This window comes from Sceloporus undulatus, chromosome 5 (assembly GCF_019175285.1).
Source record: "Sceloporus undulatus isolate JIND9_A2432 ecotype Alabama chromosome 5, SceUnd_v1.1, whole genome shotgun sequence".
Taxonomy (NCBI): Eukaryota; Metazoa; Chordata; class Lepidosauria; order Squamata; family Phrynosomatidae; genus Sceloporus; species Sceloporus undulatus.
Genome location: NC_056526.1, coordinates 102,615,336 through 102,634,145, shown reverse-complemented (window position 1 = coordinate 102,634,145; position 18,810 = coordinate 102,615,336). Strand labels below are relative to the sequence as shown.

At 39.7% G+C, this 18,810-nt stretch overlaps 1 protein-coding gene across 1 annotated transcript in view; it reads right to left on the bottom strand.

Annotated features, from left to right (window-relative positions):
* Positions 1-18,810, bottom strand: part of LOC121931669 (potassium voltage-gated channel subfamily KQT member 1-like) — a 330,206-nt gene that overhangs the window by 83,168 nt on the left and 228,228 nt on the right. The window lies entirely within an intron of this gene.

Sequence of the window (18,810 nt, the reverse complement as noted above, 5' to 3'; positions counted from 1 at the left end):
AACTGAGGGACTGGGCTTTTAAAAATTCTTCTCTGGATTTCCCCCCCTTGGTGTCTCTGTCCAGCTGCTTGAGGCTTGATGGTACCAGCAGAGGAAATAAAATTGTTTTCTTTTAAATAAATCAATAAAACAATATCGGGAACAACGAAACACGGAGGGGAACCATGCATCACACTGTAACATGTATATTGTCATGTTTCATAGGGGTGAAGTGGAAAGGGTGACATGGCACAACAGAGGAGTTCTGACCACATGATAGGATTCTGTGGTGAGTAGTTGCAAAATGCTTCTACTGTGCAATTCCAGCATGATCTTTTAAAGGTGGCTTCTACAGGCTTTCCCAACATTGCAGAGGGGAAAAATGGGATGGGCATGGTTATGGAGCAGGAGTTCAAGGAAGGTGGTGAAACAGGTGGACAGTGTGGGAGCTTTTCCTTTGTGCTACTGTTTCACAATATTTTCAAATGGGTGGGGAAGTGGGAAATGTGCCATCAGTTTCTTTAATGCACAAACAACAAATCCAGCTTCTACCAGCAAAAGGGACTGGTATGAAAAAGCCCTGGCATAAAGTCACTGCTTTGCCTGACTTTCATCAAATTGCTTTCCCACTGCTTTATACATTTTTGTTGATTAATACTGTAAGTGTTCCCATATAGTATGTAAGGTTTCATATGCTACGTAGGATACTCTGCCAGGGAGCTCTAGTGGCTTGCCAAAGTACACATCGCAGGATTTTGTAGGATGCAGCCATGGCGTTTAAAGTTGTAACAAAGTGCTTTAATTTGTGAAAGGGACCTCAATTGTCTTTTGCATTTCTGTGCATATATGAAATGACCAACAACTGAGAAATTATATTCCTGTTCATATGACTTGGCAACTATAAATGTTACTGGATATAAAGCGAATTCATTGATTTACAGTCCAAAGTATGGAAAGTGTTCAATATTTTTTCAAAGCCTTTAAATAAAAACAAAAGAAGAGCAAAAGCTTCATTAATTCTAGAGCCACTTGACACTACTTACGTAAATTGTAATGTAGAGAATGTACTGTATATACTCATGTATAAGTCTAGAAAATCTAGTTAAAAATTTGACTCTAAAAATCTGGATTGACTTATCCATGGGTCAATGTAAGTCCTGTACTTTAACTCATATAAAAAAGGGAACCACCTCCAGGTGAAAGGCAAGAGCATTATCTTTCCTGGAAGCACTGCCCCCCTACTGTTATCTCATCCATCCTGCCTTTAGTGTGAACACAAACAGTTATGTCAGCTGGAATTTTGTAAATTTTTTAGTATTGTTTTCCTTTGCTACATCTTTTAGATATTTTGTTACATGCCCCTAAATTTTGCCCTCGACTTATCAAAATCCATAATTTTGGCCCGCAAAAATTATACATGAGGTCAGCTTATAGTCAAGTATATACAGTAGTGCACTTTTCATTGTATACTGGGTCCAGATCTGCTGCAAGGTACTGCTGAGAAAGTAAAATTCCTTACATTACTGTAGCCACAAATACAGTAGTACCCCTTATGAATCACTGATCTAGGCAGCTGCTAGATCCTGGCATAGGCCTGTGGGCAGCTATTGTTGTCTGCCATATAAAAAATGCCCAGTTTTGATGTCATTACTGAACTTCAAAAGTATATATTAAAATGAAATCTCAAGACATGTTGCTTCTTTTTTTCTAAAGCTTTGGAAACAAAGGCCCGTTCCTCATGGGCAAAAACTATGTGCTTGGCATGTACTAGGGTTAGAAAGGGGCGTCCTTTCCAGACACCCCTAACCCTAGTACGTGCCGAGTACGTACAAAATGGTGGCGCCCATTCAACATGGGCGCTGCCATTTTGACGTCGCGGACGCCTAGCGTCCGCATGTCACATAGCAGAAATGATGCCACGAGTGCGCCATTGGCGCTTTGTGATGCCATTTCCACGCCACAAAAAGAAACTGCTTTTTGTGGCTTCTTTTTGCTGCACGAAGGAGCCGCGTGGTTTGTGTGCTGAGGCTCCTTCACACAGCAATCATGGGCGCCAGCAGACCGCCCTTTTTGGGCGGTCTGTAAAGCGCCAAAGATTAAATTGAACCTTACAAGGCTATTTCCAGTGCCACCTTACAAATGATGGAAATTATGGTTCCAGATTTCCACAGTGTATTTTAGAAACGCCTACTTTCTTTTATTCTTGGGATAAATTATCACCAGTAGAACTGTGATTGGGTTTACACAACAGTGAACTTTGAGGCACGCTTCCTGATCATACCTAGCACTAAACTGACACAAAGGTAAAGGCACAACTGGAGAAGAGAAGGTTAAGAGGTGATATGATAGCCCTGTTTAAATATTTGAAGGGATGTCATATTGAGGAGGGAGCAAGCTTGTTTTCTGCTGCTCCAGAGAACAGCACCCGGAACAATGGATGCAAGCTGAAGGAAAAGAAATTCCACCTCAACATTAGGAAGAACTTCCTGACAGTAAGGGCTGTTCGACAGTGGAACAAACTCCCTCAGAGTGTAGTGGAGTCTCCGTCCTTAGAAGTCTTTAAACAGAGGCTGGATGGCCATCTGTCAGGGATGCTTTGATTTAGATTTCCTGCATGGCAGAATGGGGTTGGACTGGATGGCCCTTGTGGTCTCTTCCAACTCTATGATTCTATGAACTATAGCCAAAAGTAGGCACTGCACATCTGGCATGCTCCCTGTTTAGCTTCATAGCATCAAGTGAAATTTATATCATGGCTTTATGCCATGGTATTTTATTTTTTCTCTATCCTTGTATAGGTAGTTAATGATAAGAAGCAGGTGTGGAAGTCAGGGAACCAAGTGTTCATGGCATGAGGCAAGATTTAAAAGATATTAGAGAGTGGAGAACTCAGTCTTGTTTTTGAAGCAAGCTGCATATTTACTGTCAAGGTCAGTTTTATCCAAGTCCCTGCCAATATATTGCTGTCTTGTTTGAAAATGGAAGGCTTCAAACTCCAGTCCTTTAAACAGAAAGAATATAATGAACAGTATGCTGGAATTTTCATAAGACAGGCAAGACATGTTCATCAATTTCCTGAATGCAATTTGGAAATAGATGCCTTGCCTATCTTATTCCATAAATTATCGGCTCCTGTTGAAAGTTAAGATAAAAGTAGGCTTGAAAGACTTCAACTCCCAAGTCAAGAGACTCAAACTGGATTAGATTAACAAAATCCTTTTCATTAGCTTTTTAGTACTTCAATGATAAAGATTTGGAAACATTTCTTCAAAGCAGTATAAACTGTACAAATATATATTCAGAATAAAATAATAACAAATATCAACCACATACCATATATACTTGACTATAAGTCAACCTCATGTATAAATTGAGGGCCAGTTTTCGGGCCACAATTATGGATTTTGATATGACCAATGGATAAATCGTGGGTAAAACTCAGGGGCATAAAAGATGAAGCAAAGCAAAGCAAAACAATGTCAAATAACTTACAAAATCCCAGCAGACATAGTTCTTTGTGCTCACTCCTAAGGCTAGATGGATGAGAGTGTAGAGGGGATCTGTGCTTCCAGGACAGATTATACTCTTGCTTTTCACCAGGGGATGGTTCCTTCTTTTAAATAAGAGTTAAGATACAGCACTTACATCAACCTGTGGATAAGTTGGCTCAGGCTTTTTGGGTCAATTTTTTGACCTAAATGTCTAGACTTATTCATGAGTATATACAGTAATTATACTCAGGGATCAGGCCTGCACATTAGTTCAGCACTTCCCCCTCTCCCCCCCTCCAATGCATCTTTTCCTCTTGAAGTCATTTTAACACTCACTGGTTTTCAGAGGCGCTCTGAAAGACTGGATGTTGGCTAGAGCACAGCTATCATAAATCATGGTCTGAATGTGAAGAATCCACCATTATGACAGTTTTGGTGGCAAAGAAAGCTTAAGCCCCATACAGACAGGTCAAATTAAAGCTGCTTGAGGTCACTTTGGAGGTATGCTGTTTAAATGACACACACATGATAAGAGGCCAGAAGCTGCACCAAGGCTGCTGTCCAGTCCTTAGGACTAGAGCATGGCTTTGGTGCGTCTACTGTCCTTTTAAGATGTATATATCATTTAAACAGCATACCTCCTAAGTGACCCGAAGCAGCTTTATTTTGGTCTGTCTGGCCTGTTACAGACTGCCAAAATAAAGCTGCTTTGGGTCTCTTTGGAGGTATGCTATTTAAATGATGCATGGGTCCTAAGAGTCCGGAGGTCGCGCCAAAGCCACACTCAATTCCTAAGCACCGGAGTGCAGCTTTGGTGCAGCTTCCGGATTCTTAGGGTGCATGCATCATTTAAACAGCATACCTCCAAAGAGACACGAAGCAGCTTTATTTTGGCAGTCTGTAGCAGGCCTCTGTATGGGCTCTGTTTGCTACCACCACTGTGTTGGGGATTTGCTCTACAGATCTCTTTGGGTTGCAACTGGACTGGTCACATCTGGTCTAGGAACAGAATCAGTTAGCTTCTCAGATGAGCTCTGTGATGGTTTTGAAGGCGTTATAATTAACATTTGTACCAAAATAAGACTCCACAAATATTTCTGTTCCTTGGTAATGGAATCAATTTCAAAATGTAGACGGGATGCTTGTTAGGAGTTAGTCCAACTATATGACCTTCAAGGCTAGTGAAAACTGCATTGATTGGGTAGATCCAAGAAATAACAGTAGGGTGTAATGCCAACTCTTTTAAAGGATGTGATAGTGCATGTTCTTTTGAATATGCTCTCCTAGGACCTGTAATCTAGTTGCAAATATCCCACTTCTGTCTTGGATAAAATGGCTGAGGGTGCCTGACTGGCTATAGACATTCTTGGAGGAAGCACATTATTTGGAACTATTTCAGTTTGGCTTTAGACTTAGACACAGCAAAGAAACAGCCTTCGTAAGCCCTGGTTAATTACTTTGGTTGATTACTTTCTTCACAGAGATGGGAAGTGGTATGCTGTTGATTTTGTTTGACCTTTTAGTGACTTTTGATATTACCAACCATGGTAACCTCCTGGAGCAGCAGAGAGAGTTGGGTGTAGAAGGCACTGTATATTAAAGCAGTTTCACTCCTATCTCCCTGGCTTTGGGTCTATTAACTGACAGTAGCATTAGGAGATTTCTGCAGGTAGTTACATCATGCAGGTCCACAGGTTGCTATCTTGCCTCCTATCATGTTTAACGTCTATGTGTAAACTCTAGGACCTGAAGTATTATCTGAGGATTAGGAACACAATGTCATAAAGGTACAGGTGACACCTAACTTATATTTTCTATTCCATCTGAGTTAGGAGAGGCAGTGCAAGTGCTAGACCAATGCCTAGACTGGAAAAAATGGTAGGGTGGACAAGAAGCCTCATTGGAGAGTAGTGTTGATGGCTATTAAATATTGGTCCACCTTTCTAAACACCCTAAAGGCGTCAGATCCAATTTAATGTTGGAAACTGATTAATACTTGGATGGAAGACTGCCAAAGAATACTAGGTGCTGCAGGGCCTATTTCATAAGTCAAGAGGCAACTTAAAGGCGCGCGCGCGCGCGCGCACACACACACACACACACACACACAGAATGTGCAGTTCCTGGACTGGGATAATTTGAGTGGAATTGCCTATGCTCTATACTGGATTTCTTTGGAGATATTCTGGAAGATATTGCCATTACAAAAGTCTGTTTCCCAGGCATTACCAGGGTTAGTGAATGAACACATGACATCTGTTTTGCAATCTCTGCGATGGCTGACAGCGAGGAGATTATTGCATGCCAAATCCGTGCCAGGATAGATGCGGGTTGTAACCATAATTGACAGATCTTATCACACTGCTCTGTGCCTGGGCAGTAGGCAGCCCTTATCCAACCTGGGCTTCTCCGGCAGCTTTTCAAGAATGTGAAAACCCTGTTCATGAGAAGCTGTGGGAGAAACCCAGATTGGATACAGGCTGCCTACTGCTCTGGCACAGGGCAGTGTGATAAGATCTGTCAGTGATGGATTTGGCACAGATTTGGTGTTCAATAATCTGAATCAGTGGGCCTTCACAAGCTGTTGTTATTTGTGTACAAAGCCCTACATAGCTTAGAACCTTGATATTTAAGCCATTGCCTTCCATGGTTATCCCCCACCCACAAGATTTAAAGCCAGCCCTGGAGGCTCTCTTTCAGGTGCCCCAGAGCATTATGGCCTGTAAGCTGTCAGGCACTGCACAGGTTTCTTGGTAGTGACCCGTCAGTCACAAAACTCCTTTCAGGATCCAGTTATCCCCCTATCCTTGCCTTTCATTCATCAATTAAAAGCATATATTTATAAATTTTTAGGGAATAAGCAAAAATTTGATATTTCTTTCACTACTGTTTATTTGTATTGCTTTTGTTGTATTTCAGAACAAATTTGTAATTTATTGTTTTAGATACTGGCAATTTATGAGTTTTTATATTTTTAAATTATGATTTTAGCTGTGTATTTATATATAAATTGTTACCTATCAGACGTTCTTATGAAGAAGGTAAAGACATAAATCAAAACAACAAAAGCCATTTAATATCTTACCCACTTCTTAAAGTCCCACAGTATAACTGATTCCATTCTTGGACTGGATATGATCAGTCCAGCCACAATGCAAATGAGACCTACATGGCACATCACCATGCTGTTTTCTATAGAGCCTTATGATTTATTTGAAAACTAATTATTTACATCATGAATTTATGACAACAGACCAAACTGAATTATGTCCCTCCTTATATTAACAATTTCCCCTATTTCTAACATTTCAAGTTCTGTCTTTATTGCGTTTCAGCAGAAAACAGTTAAGTTTCTGGGGATATAAACAAGTTGTAGCTACTGAAGCAGAGAGTCAAATACTGTATCTGACCCAACAAAATCTCCTATTTCCTCTGATCCCTTTGTACATCCGTCTGTTTCCAGTGTCTTGCTTGGAATATGCTATTTTCTTCCAAGATTGACATCTGAGCATTACCTTGTTAATGTATTACCTGATTATACTAAGTACTTTCACATGTGGAATTTAGCACATTTAACATTCAGCAAGTGATTGTAATAAATAGGGTATTAACTAACACAGTGATTAAAGACTTGCAAATTCTGACAATGGTAATAAAACACTCCTCCAACAATGGTGGCATTGGGATCAGGAATCTTAAATCAGGGTATTTGCAAACGAGCTCTGCTTTCTCTCAACTCTTAGCCATTCTTCTATTTCTAATAAGGTTAACAAGCCAGAGCTGAAGGACGGGAGTCTGAACCCTCCTTTTTCTAAGGATCTAATGAATCACGATTGTGCCATTCACATCACGTGTCCCTCTGCTGCAGCACAGGGCTCTCAGTTAAGCTACTTACCTTTTGTGTCTTGTGCAACAGCTGTGATACACAAGAAGCAATTCTCAACTCATGTTTAAAACGTCACTATTTCCCTCCTCAGAATCCAATTTGATTATCTTATTAGGGCTTCAGAGTGCTTTGTCTTGCCTAGAGATTTGCTCTGACATTAAGACATTTTTCTTCTTTCCCAGAGAAAAAGCAGTGGCAGGTCAAACAGCCACCCTTCTATCCAAAACAGCAGTACTCTGTAAAGCTAATCAACCAACATATTAGCATTTAGATGATAAGCATATTAGTGCAATTTGATCTTCTTTGCTGTTCCTTAAGTTATGGAACTTTACCCTAAAACTACACAGTCGTGAAACTTTTTAAAATTCCTCAAAATCCACTTTACTGGAAAGCCTTCTCAGGCTGCAGTCAAGAAAACAGGCATATTTTCCCCCTTTTCAGCAAGCCTACCCATTTAATACTAGCTAGTATAGCTACCATTCCCTCCCCCACAATTTTTTAGTGTTGTAGTGAGTTAAGCCAACGTAGGGGTCATATTTCTCCCACACAAAGCAACTGTGAAATGACACAATATCACAATGCAAAACCTTTCTCTCATTGTGGGGGGGATGTCTGCCCCTGCTGCCAATAGCATGTAGGAGAGAAAAAAACCAATGTAAGAGGCCTACTTAGTATTTGAAATCAACAGTATGAATATCAAACGAGTTTTATAAAAGCCGCTTTGGAGGGATGTGTCTTCACAGCCTTCCTAAAAACAGTGCAAGACACCAGAGAGTATGAGGGGGTGCTGAAAAGTTCTTGACCCAACCTAGAAGGGAATGACCTAGAGTCATGAAACTTACCTGCTATATCACATATTCATCCTGAAGTTCAACGCACTTGGCACATCATTACTCATGTTTCTTTTAACCCTTAAAAAAATCTGGTGTCTGGTCACTGAAATACTGTTCTGCTGCTGCTATCACCTCTGAGTCATTCAAAAATGGCCTTCTTTTCAAATTCTTTATAAGGTTTGGAAACAGGAAATAGTGAGACAGAGCAAGAGCTGGTGAGTACGGTGGATAATCTATGTACTCAGACCCCAAATTCTTTCTCCCTTTCATGTGGAGCTTTAAAAGCTCTTGACCAGAAGATTCTTTCTCACTACAAGTAATGTGAGCAAACTCAGAACTGGTCTAGATTTCTATTCCGTATGGATCATGTGATTGGGAGCTGAGAGGACTGTGTATTATCTCCTTTACCACTCCTGGCCACATTCCCCCATCTGGAGTTCTGATGTGGAGGTGTGAAGCCACAGCAGAAACATAGGGGCCATTCAGACTACTTTTTAGCTAGAATCCCAAACTGGATTAAAAGTGGGAAGTTCCCACTGGCCCCAGTTTTTACACACCAAGATTGTGGTTTTGCACACCTAATCTGGAGCAAATCCCCCTCAGAGCAGGTTTTCTGAAAGCGTCCCCCCCGTTTCTTTTTAGAAAACCTGCTTCTTTCAAGGTGCCAGCAAACGTGAACTTGGTGCCGGTCATGATCAGCTCAAGTTCAGGGGGAGGGATGAAGGTCAGAGGGTGGGCAGTGGGAAGAACATGCTTCCCCTCTCACACTGGTCACTTTGCAAGTGGTATTTTTTTAAAAAAAATATTTTGTGTGTGTGTATGACAGAATATGCGAATGCTTGTGCTACATATGTTTCTCTTTCAAATTTGGCAAATTGATACAATGTGTGAATGCTTGTGCTACATATGTGTGGGAAATGGAGGGAAAGCAAGAGGATGCAAAGGAAAAGAGAAGGAGAGGTGGCATACTGGGAGGAGAAACAAGAGGGAAAGCAAGAGGATGCAAAGAGGAGGAAATCTGAAATGTCCCACACACAACACATGCACAACCTTGATAAGTTGACAGAATATGCGAATGCTGCTGCCAGTTTTTTTTAAAAAGAGGGGGGAAAGCTCCCATTCCGTTGGCCAGTGGTTGTAGGACACGTCGCCTTTGACTAAAGTGGAAGTGAATTTGATTGACAACAAAAGGAGGCTCCATTTTAAAGCGCTACTGCAAATGTGAACTTCAGTGGAGCAAAATGCATTGATCAAGGTAAAGGGTAGTGGAAACTTCTTTCTGGAGAGATTCGGTACCAGCTTACTGAATTCGACTCGGTTCCACCCACAGCAAATTCCCCAGTGAGAATGGGGCCATAGAATCAGGGAATCATAGGCTGGAAGGAATCACTAGGACCATTTAATCTGTCATGCAGGAAATGCTGTCCAAGTACTCCTGAGAGATGGTCTTCTAATCTCTGTTTAAAGACTTTCAAAGAAAGAGAATCCACCATCCTTCAAGACAGTATTCCACTGTGGAACAGCTCTTACTGTCAGGAAGTATGTTTAGATGGTAGCTACTTTCTTGCAATTTAAATCCATTGGGCCATGTTCTAATCTTCATAGCAGCTGAAAATAAGTTTGCTCCATCTTTAACATGGGATCCTTTGAAATATTTTAAAATGTCTATCGTATCTCAGTGTTCTTCAAGATAAATATTCCACATTTCCTAAGCCATAGGACTTAATTTTCAGACCTCTATCATCTAGGCCACTTCTCTGAACATTGAACAATATCTGAGCAGATATTGTCCAAATCTTCAATCTGGCTTGGAGATCTACAACAGACATGCACAATGATGTCACTGATGTATCCCTTGTCTCTAATTTTCACCTAAATGTTCTCTACATGGTTTTCATCCTTTACATCATGATCTCCTCACATATACCCCTCTATTATTATATTGCAATCATGTGATTCATCCTACTAGGTAAGTCATATTTGCCCTTCTGTGCTAAGAATTTGAATTCATCTTGTTTATTTCTCATGCTCTGTGCATTAGTACAGAGACATTTAAGATCACGGGTTCTTTTTTGCTGTTCCTTCTTTATTTTTCCTCTCAATGTTGGCCATTTGTACTATTGGTTCAATTCCTCCTGAATCACTGAAGCTTTTGTCCCCTGTAATACTGTCTCCCTTCCCTTCACAACTAAATTTAAGATCATTTGGATCAGATTTTCAAGTTTCTTAGCAAAAATGTCAGGAGGTGCAGCCCATCTCTTGCCGGGAGTCCTTCCCTCATGAATGTACAGGCCATGGTTCAAGAAACCTATTAACTCTGTAACTGCTAGTTGATAAGTGTTTTCAGGCAGAGCCTCATTCCTTCCCATGTACTTTGGTATGCTGTCCCAATGCCCTAATACTGTAGTTTTCAGATATGATGAAAAAGCCAGGAGCTGTTTTCATTTTCTCATACAAAGAATATGTTTTATTTATTCATGGTACTCATATTTGTATTCTTCCAAATATTTTTGGGACAGATTACAAAAATGAAATATATAAAAAAGTATTAAGCTAAAACACATTTCAGTATCTATATCTATCCACATGATCAATGGCCTACAAAATTCTAGATAGTACAGTGGGCCCTTGGTATCTGTGGGGGATCCGTTCTGGACCCAACAACCACCACCCCACGGATATCAAAATCTGTGGATGGGCAAGTCCCATTGTCCTTAATGAGAATTGAAATTATAAGAAAGAACTAATGTCCTTTATTTAAAAAATGAGAGGGTAAAGGGAGAGAGAATAAGAGACCAACATATCAAGAACAAGCCAGGAACAAGACTGAATTGTCCATGAGTTGCTTCCCCTGCTGGCTGCTTCCATAAACTTTGTTCTGCCTATCAGAACAAATGGGAGGAACAACCCATTGCAACCCATTCCCTCCACTGCTGGAAAAAATCCTGCTATCACTTGCACCTAATACTGCCACTTGGTACCAAGTATGAGCTCTTAATTTTAAAACCCAGAGAAGTTTAAGTTACAATAAATAGCCTTTTGGTAACTCGGAACTACAATGTAGGGTTTTCACAGTTAATATAATTTGTTTTAAACTAAGTGGAAACCACTTCATCTTTTGGATATAATATGATGGTAGCATATGCTCCCCTCAAGGCAGGTCCCCTCTAGACTGTCAAATCAGACTCAAATGAAAATGACAGGCAGGAAAATGTTTATGGTACCAATTTTTCTAAGAGCAAAACATGGAGTAAGCAAAGAACATCTTTCATTTTCAAAAAACTGAGAAAGAGTCTCATACATCATCTTATGCTAGAGCTTGGGAAAGTTACTTTTTTTCCACAGCAGCTCCCAGAATTCTTCAGCCAATAGGGCTATTGGCTTTTACAAAGCTGGGGAGCACGAGCCAGGAATCTGAAGGAACACAAGCCAAGTTGGATACAATAGATTTTGTTATTATTCCACTACCCTCCCAGCTGGCTGAATCCTTTGTGGTCATTCCAGGTGAGGGGAAAGCCAACAGCTAGCCTCCATAGACAGAGCCTACCCAGGTAACATTCTTGTAGATTAAATCTCTCTCTGCTTGGGAGAATCGTAGTAATAAAGATGACAATTCTTCCCAAATTACTATACCTGCTGTTGAATCTACCTATAGAGATCAAAGAAAAGACACTCAAGGAATAGGAATCAAAACTTAGAAAATTTATATGGAAAGGGTAGAGACCGAGGATAAAGTGGCAGATTTTAAAATATAAGAAAGAAAGAGGAGGATACTCAGTACCAGATCTGAGATTGTACTGTTGTGCGTGCAGTATGATCTGGATCCAAAATTGGATCAAATTAGAAGATAAAGAGTTACTTAATTTAGAGGCGACACAAGTTATATTTGGTTGGCATGCTTTTTTAGGCTATGAAAAACTTAAGTGTAACCGAGATTTCAGGAACCACCCAATGAGAAGATCCCTATATCTATATGGGAGAAAATTAAAATGAAGTTTTACTTTAACTTACCTATATAGATTTCTATGCAAGAGGGGTTTTATGGCAGATGGTCAGAGAGCAAAATGTGGTTAACATATAGGAATCTAATTTAAAAAGATGGTGCAGGTAATATGGATATAAAATCAAGGGAAGAACTTAGTAGAGAGGGATACAACATTGCCTGGTTTAACTACTTACAACTGAGACAAAGATACATAGAAGACAAGAATACAATTGGCATTGAGAATAACCTGAATGAATCAGACCAAATACTTTGGCAGTCGGATAAGGGAAAGGTATCAAAATTATACAACTTGCTATTAAAAAGATATATGGAGCAAGAAATTATAAAAGATTACATGATTAAATGGGCAAGGGATATAGGATGTAAGATTTCAATTGAAGAATGGCAAAATGCATGGAGAAAGATGAATAAATTCACTATAGCACAAGACCCCAAAGAAAATAATATGAAAATTATGAATAGGTGGTACTATACATCATGGAAACTTAAAAAGATCTATAAGTTGGAACAAGGTTTGTGCTGGAGATGTAAAAAAGAGAAAGGGACGATTTTCCATGTATGGTGGCGCTGCGTAAAAATCCATGAGACAATTCAACAGATTTTTGGGATAAAATTCGCAATGAACCCTGAACTATACTTGCTCAGCATGACCTCAGTTCTGAAAACACAAGATGAAAAAAAGTTTTGGAGGATAACATTATACTTAGTTACAACGGCGAGAGTCTCAATAGCTAAATTATGAAAATCTGAAGAAAGGCCAACATGGGATGATTGGATGCAGAAAGCTAATGAATATAGAGAATTAGCTAAGATATTCTGTCAGGTACAAGAGCAAAATATAATTGAAATAAAAGACGATTGGGGAAAAGTATTGGCAATATGGGAGTTGAAATGGAATATAAAAACAAATCTACTAGATATTTAATAGATTATAATTTTGCAAAGTTAATCTGTGTAATAATATCTTCTTCGTCCCATATCTTTATAAATTTCTTTTTGTTACTGCAGGGCTGTAAATGAATAAATGACACCTCCGACAAAGCATTCTACTTAAGAATAAAAGCTAAGGATTTAAACATTTAATATGTATTAGTTAAATAAATAGACATAAATTTTTGTGTTAAGATAGGGCAATGATGAGAGTACTTTCTTAATATATGTTTAGTTGATTGAGCCCTTTCCTTTCTTTTTATGTGCATGACATGTAATACATAACAAAATAGAGGGTTTTCTTTTTTAGTTTAAGGAAAAAGTACTCTTCAAAATCCTGTGAACTAAAGGAAGACGGAAACAATCAAGAATGACAAGAGAACAGAATGTAAATGTAATATCGGAGCCATTGGCAATAATCTTTGAAAACTCCTGGAGAACAGGAGAAGTCCCAGCAGACTGGAGGAGGACAAACGTTGTCCCCATCTTCAAAAAGGGGAAGAAAGAGGATCCAAACAATTATCGGCCAGTTAGTCTGACATCTATACCAGGAAAGATTCTATAGCAGATCATTAAACAGAGAACATCTAGAAAGCAATTCCATAATCACAAAGAGTCAACATGGGTTTCAGAGAAACAAATCATGCCAGACAAATCTGATCTCTTTCTTTGATAAAGTTACCAGCTTGGTAGATGAAGGGAATGCTGTGGATATAGTATATTTTGATTTCCGTAAGGCCTTTGACAAGGTTTCCCATGATATTCTTGCAAACAAGCTTGTAAAATGTGGCCTAGACAAAGTAACTGTTAAATGGATCTGTAATTGGTTGACCGGCCGAACCCAAAGGGTGCTCAACAATGGCTCCTTTTCATCCTGGAGAGAAGTGACCAGTGGGGTCCCACAGAGATCTGTCCTGGGCCCAGTGCTATTCAACATCTTTATCAATGACCTGGATGACAGAATTGGGAGCATACTTATCAAATTTGCAGATGACACCAAATTAGGAGGAATAGCTAATACTCCAGAGGACAAGATCAACATTCAAAATGATCTGAATAGACTAGAAAGCTGGGCCAAAGCTAACAAAATGAAATTCAACACAGAGAAATGTAAGGTACTGCACTTAGGGCAGAAAAATGAAATGCACAGATATAGGATGGGACACATGGCTGAATGAAACTACATGTGAAAGGGATCTGGGAGTCTAAGTAGACGATAAGTCGAACATGAGTCAACAGTGCGATACGGCAGCTAAAAAGGCCAATGCAATTTTAGGCTGCATCAATAAAAGTATAGTGTCTAGATCAAGAGAAGTAATTGTGCCATTGTATTCTGCTCTGGTCAGGCCCCACCTGGAATATTGTGTCCAGTTCTGGGCACCACAATTCAAAAAGGACATTGAGAAACTGGAGCGTGTCCAGAGGAGGGCGACAAAAATGGTGAAAGGTCTGGAAACCATGCCCTATGAGGAACGACTTAGGGAGCTGGGGATGTTTAGCCTGCAGAAGAGAAGGTTAAGAGGTGATATGATAGCCCTGTTTAAGTATTTGAAAGGATGTCATACTGAGGAGGGAGCAAGCTTGTTTTCTGCTGCTCCAGAGAACAGGACCCGGAACAATGGATGCAAGCTCCAGGAAAAGAGATTCCACCTGAACATTAGGAGGAACTTCCTGACAGTAAGGGCTGTTTGACAGTGGAACACACTCCCTCAGAGTGTAGTGGATTCTCCTTCCTTGGAGGTCTTAAAGCAGAGGCTGGATGGCCATCTGTTGGGGATGCTTTGATTTGGACTTCCTGCATGGCAGGGGGTTGGACTGGATGGCTCGTGCGGTCTCTTCCAACTCTATGATTCTATGATTCTATTCTGTTGAAACTTCATTATGATTTTTAATTTTATTGTACCAAATTAATAAAGAGTATGATTAAAAAACAATATAACATTCTAGTAGATCACCATGGTGGCTTACTGTCTGTGAGGCACCAGTACACAGCTGCCAACTAGATACTGCTCTGCATAGTAGACTCTAAGCAGAACATGGAGCATTACTTTTAAAAAGCAAGTCATTGCAACTAGAGTTCTCAGACAAAAGGAGTAGGTAATTGCCATTATAGTTATACTTTACACTTTAATTTTGGATTTCTAAAGAATATCTAAAATAGCCATTTTTAAATATTTTTTTAAAAAATCTGAATTCTTCAAGCTGCTGGTGTGTTTTACAAAATACACTTTCTTCCTCTCCAGCTTTTCATCAACTGAGAACCCACAAGAGGCAGTAGCACAAAACAGTCTTTGAACCAAGTGATATTCTTTTCCCACTGTTTATGGAAGCTGTACTCCCATAACTATAATCTATAAACTAAATTAAGAAGTTGCAGTTATAGTGCAGAAGGAGTAAAGTTATCCATCATTAAGGCAATAATGCTAGGAGTCCATCATTAAGTTATAGTCATATACCATTCTTTTTGGAAAAGAACTAAATTACAAGTATTTGCAAGCAGTTACTCTGAGATTCTGGTCCTGACAGTATCATATAAAAATGAGGTTGCCAGGCAACTATTTGCTTCTCTGACAAATAAATGAGTATCAGATTCAGCTTTCCCCATGGCTGCAATGGTATGGTGGGTATAGCCACACCTGTTACATCTGAAAACACAAGTGTTACACATCTGCCTTTCTTTTTTGATGTTGCCTTAGCTGCCTTCTGTTTGTACAAAGTATCTCCTTTGTGCTTCATGCCTTTGCACCAAGTTCTCTTTCACCACATTCCTCCTTGTGCTCCTATAGATCTTGGGGGCTTCTTACTCATGAGGGCACAGAAATATTGACCATTTTACACGTCTTCAGATATGATTTATGATTGTTTCTTGGGCTTAACGAATTTATAATTGCCATAGTCTGGTCCCTCAAATCTGGTCAGTCATAATTTCATATTATACTAATCATTTGTTTATTATGCAAATCATGTGGCAGATCAACACACACACACACACACACACTCCAATTTCCCACTCAAAAACATTCTTTTCAAAATTAATTTGTACATAGGAAACAGAAAATGGGCTTTTAAAGATTCTTTCCTTATACCCCACCTACCAAAACTATTTTGTGTGCCTCATGAAGACAGCGTAACTAACTCAAATTTTCTGATTGATTACATACATTTTAATCAGGTAGCAATCTTCACTATTATGTATGTTTCTTTTTAAAGACTCTCAAAATTTGAGTTGCTTTGCTTTTTTAAAAAATTGCCTTTGAAAATTGAACAGCTTTGCATCAAACATTGTTTGCTGTATGTCTACATATCTCTCTCATGAACACATGACACAAATCTATTTAGTTACAGCTTTGGAACAGACTCTTTGGAAAGGCTAGTGCTCTGCTTTATTCCGACTTTGATTTATTACTATATTTTTCACAGCATGACACACATTGTTGGTGAACTGCGATCTGAAATAAAATCTCAGGAGGTGTTAAGTTTCACCGGCTGGATGGCAAAGAGTAGTGTCAGGAGGGAGCATAATGTGAGTCAGAGTGCTGCACTCTGAATGAATGAACTTGCCCTGTGGGTCTGGTTACAACAGGCACACCTCCCTAATCCATCAACAGCAAGTTTCTTTACAAACCAGCCTTTGTGTTAATCCACAAGCCTTTGTGGAGTCACCATAACAAAACGGCAAACTAGAAACAACCCAGTAGTGAAATTAAGTTTCTTTTTGCAATAGAAAATATACACCATACAAATACATAGTAATGTATATAGCATTCCTATGTAATACAGAAAACATTCTTATATATAGCAGGAGGTAAGTTGTCTAGGAACTCTTGATATCTATGCTGTTTTCTTCTGGCAACTATCAGTTGTTTTCAGAACTTTGACTGTATGCCAGGTTTACATCCCACATGAATTTTGTTTACTAATGGAGACAGCCACTTGGGTTTGGATTCCAAGAGCTCACTCAAAAGCCCACCTGGATCTTGCTGTTAAAATATAAGCAGCTAAGAATACGTCAAGTGCCTATCCAAGAATGCCCATGTGTTCTGTAATGTGTGATATACACTATCGGATGGCTTTTCACTCTGGTCTGAAATTGGTCAGTGGAGTTATAACGGAAAATTACCCAGCATGGTGCTGCCAAAAGGAGTGACAGATGGTGACCAAAGTGCCACTAAATCATGAGCTCTGATAACTCAAGGCTGCAACTGGAACAACTGCCAATGTATATTCCATTTTTGAAAAACCCTCTATTAGATCAGCATACAGTATCCAAACAGAATTTAACATCACTTTTCCATGTGTCACATGGCTTCTTATAAATCTATGCAATCCTATTTCTATATTCTGTATATTTTAAAATAAAAACTGTATTCATAACTCATTTGGATACTTTTTGTGTGTGCAAAGAAGTCCATCATCACAACAGGCTCATTTGACAGCACAGTCACAGAAGCTATTTATTGAGTGCATAAATCGCATTTGATGGGGTTTAATAGTGTAGTAAACTGATATATTTTTTTAAAGTTTAACTTAAGCCGTTTGAGGGCTCGCACTAAGACTCTAAACTATCTAGTCTGTGAGCTGCTTTTTGCTGACGATGCTGCCTTCGTTGCCCATACAGAAGCAGCTCTGCAGCGCCTAACATCCTGCTTTGCAACAGCTGCAGAGCTCTTTGGGCTGGAAATCAGCCTGAAGAAAACGGAAGTTCTCTACCAGCCGGCACCTCAGGAAGAACACTACCATCCCCACGTCACTGTAGGCAAATCTATGCTTACATCTGTTCAGCAGTTCACCTACCTGGGAAGCATCATCTCCTCAGACGCCAAGATTGATAAAGAGATTGATCACAGACTAGCAAAGGCATAGAGTGCATTCGGAAGGCTTCACAAAAGAGTCTGGAGTAACAAACACCTGAGGCAATGCACAAAAACCAGTGTGTATAGAGCCATTGTACTGTCTATTCTCCTTTATGGGTCTGAAACATGGGTATCACCAACACTTATGACTCCTTGAACGCTTTCATCAGCGCTGTTTACGCACAATTCTAAATATACACTGGACTGACTATATGACAAATGTTGCTGTCCTTGAGCAAGCAGAGATCACCAGCATCGAGCCCATGCTATTTATTGAGGATGCAGCTGTGCTGGGCAGGACACGTTTCTAGGATGAAGAACCACCGCCTCCCAAAAAGAGTATTCTACAGTGAACTCGCCACGGGTCAGCGTAAGAGGGGCGCTCCAAAGAAGGATTCCCTGAAACAACATCTCAGGCTTGGCCAAATGGATCACAAACAATGGTGCGCCCTAGCCTCGCATTGGGAGGCATGGAGATGCACTATTCACAATGCTGCAGCCTTTTTTTGAAAGCTCAAGCCGAATGATTTTCGATGAGAAACGACAACACAGAAAGAACCACAACCTGGAAACATCACCCAAGGAGACTTTCTGCTGCGCTTTCTGCAACCGAACTTGTTTATCTCTTAGTCATTAATGCACTTGTAGAAAGCGCGGGATGAGTCCTTCATGAATCTTCGTTTGTGAAGTAAAGCCAGAGAGAGAGAGAAACTGATATAATTCTCTGTCTCCCTAGGGCTGCCTGGAATAATTATAATGATCAACCCTGGAAATAATCCTGGATAATAATAATAATAATAATAATAATAATAATAATAATAATAATAATAAT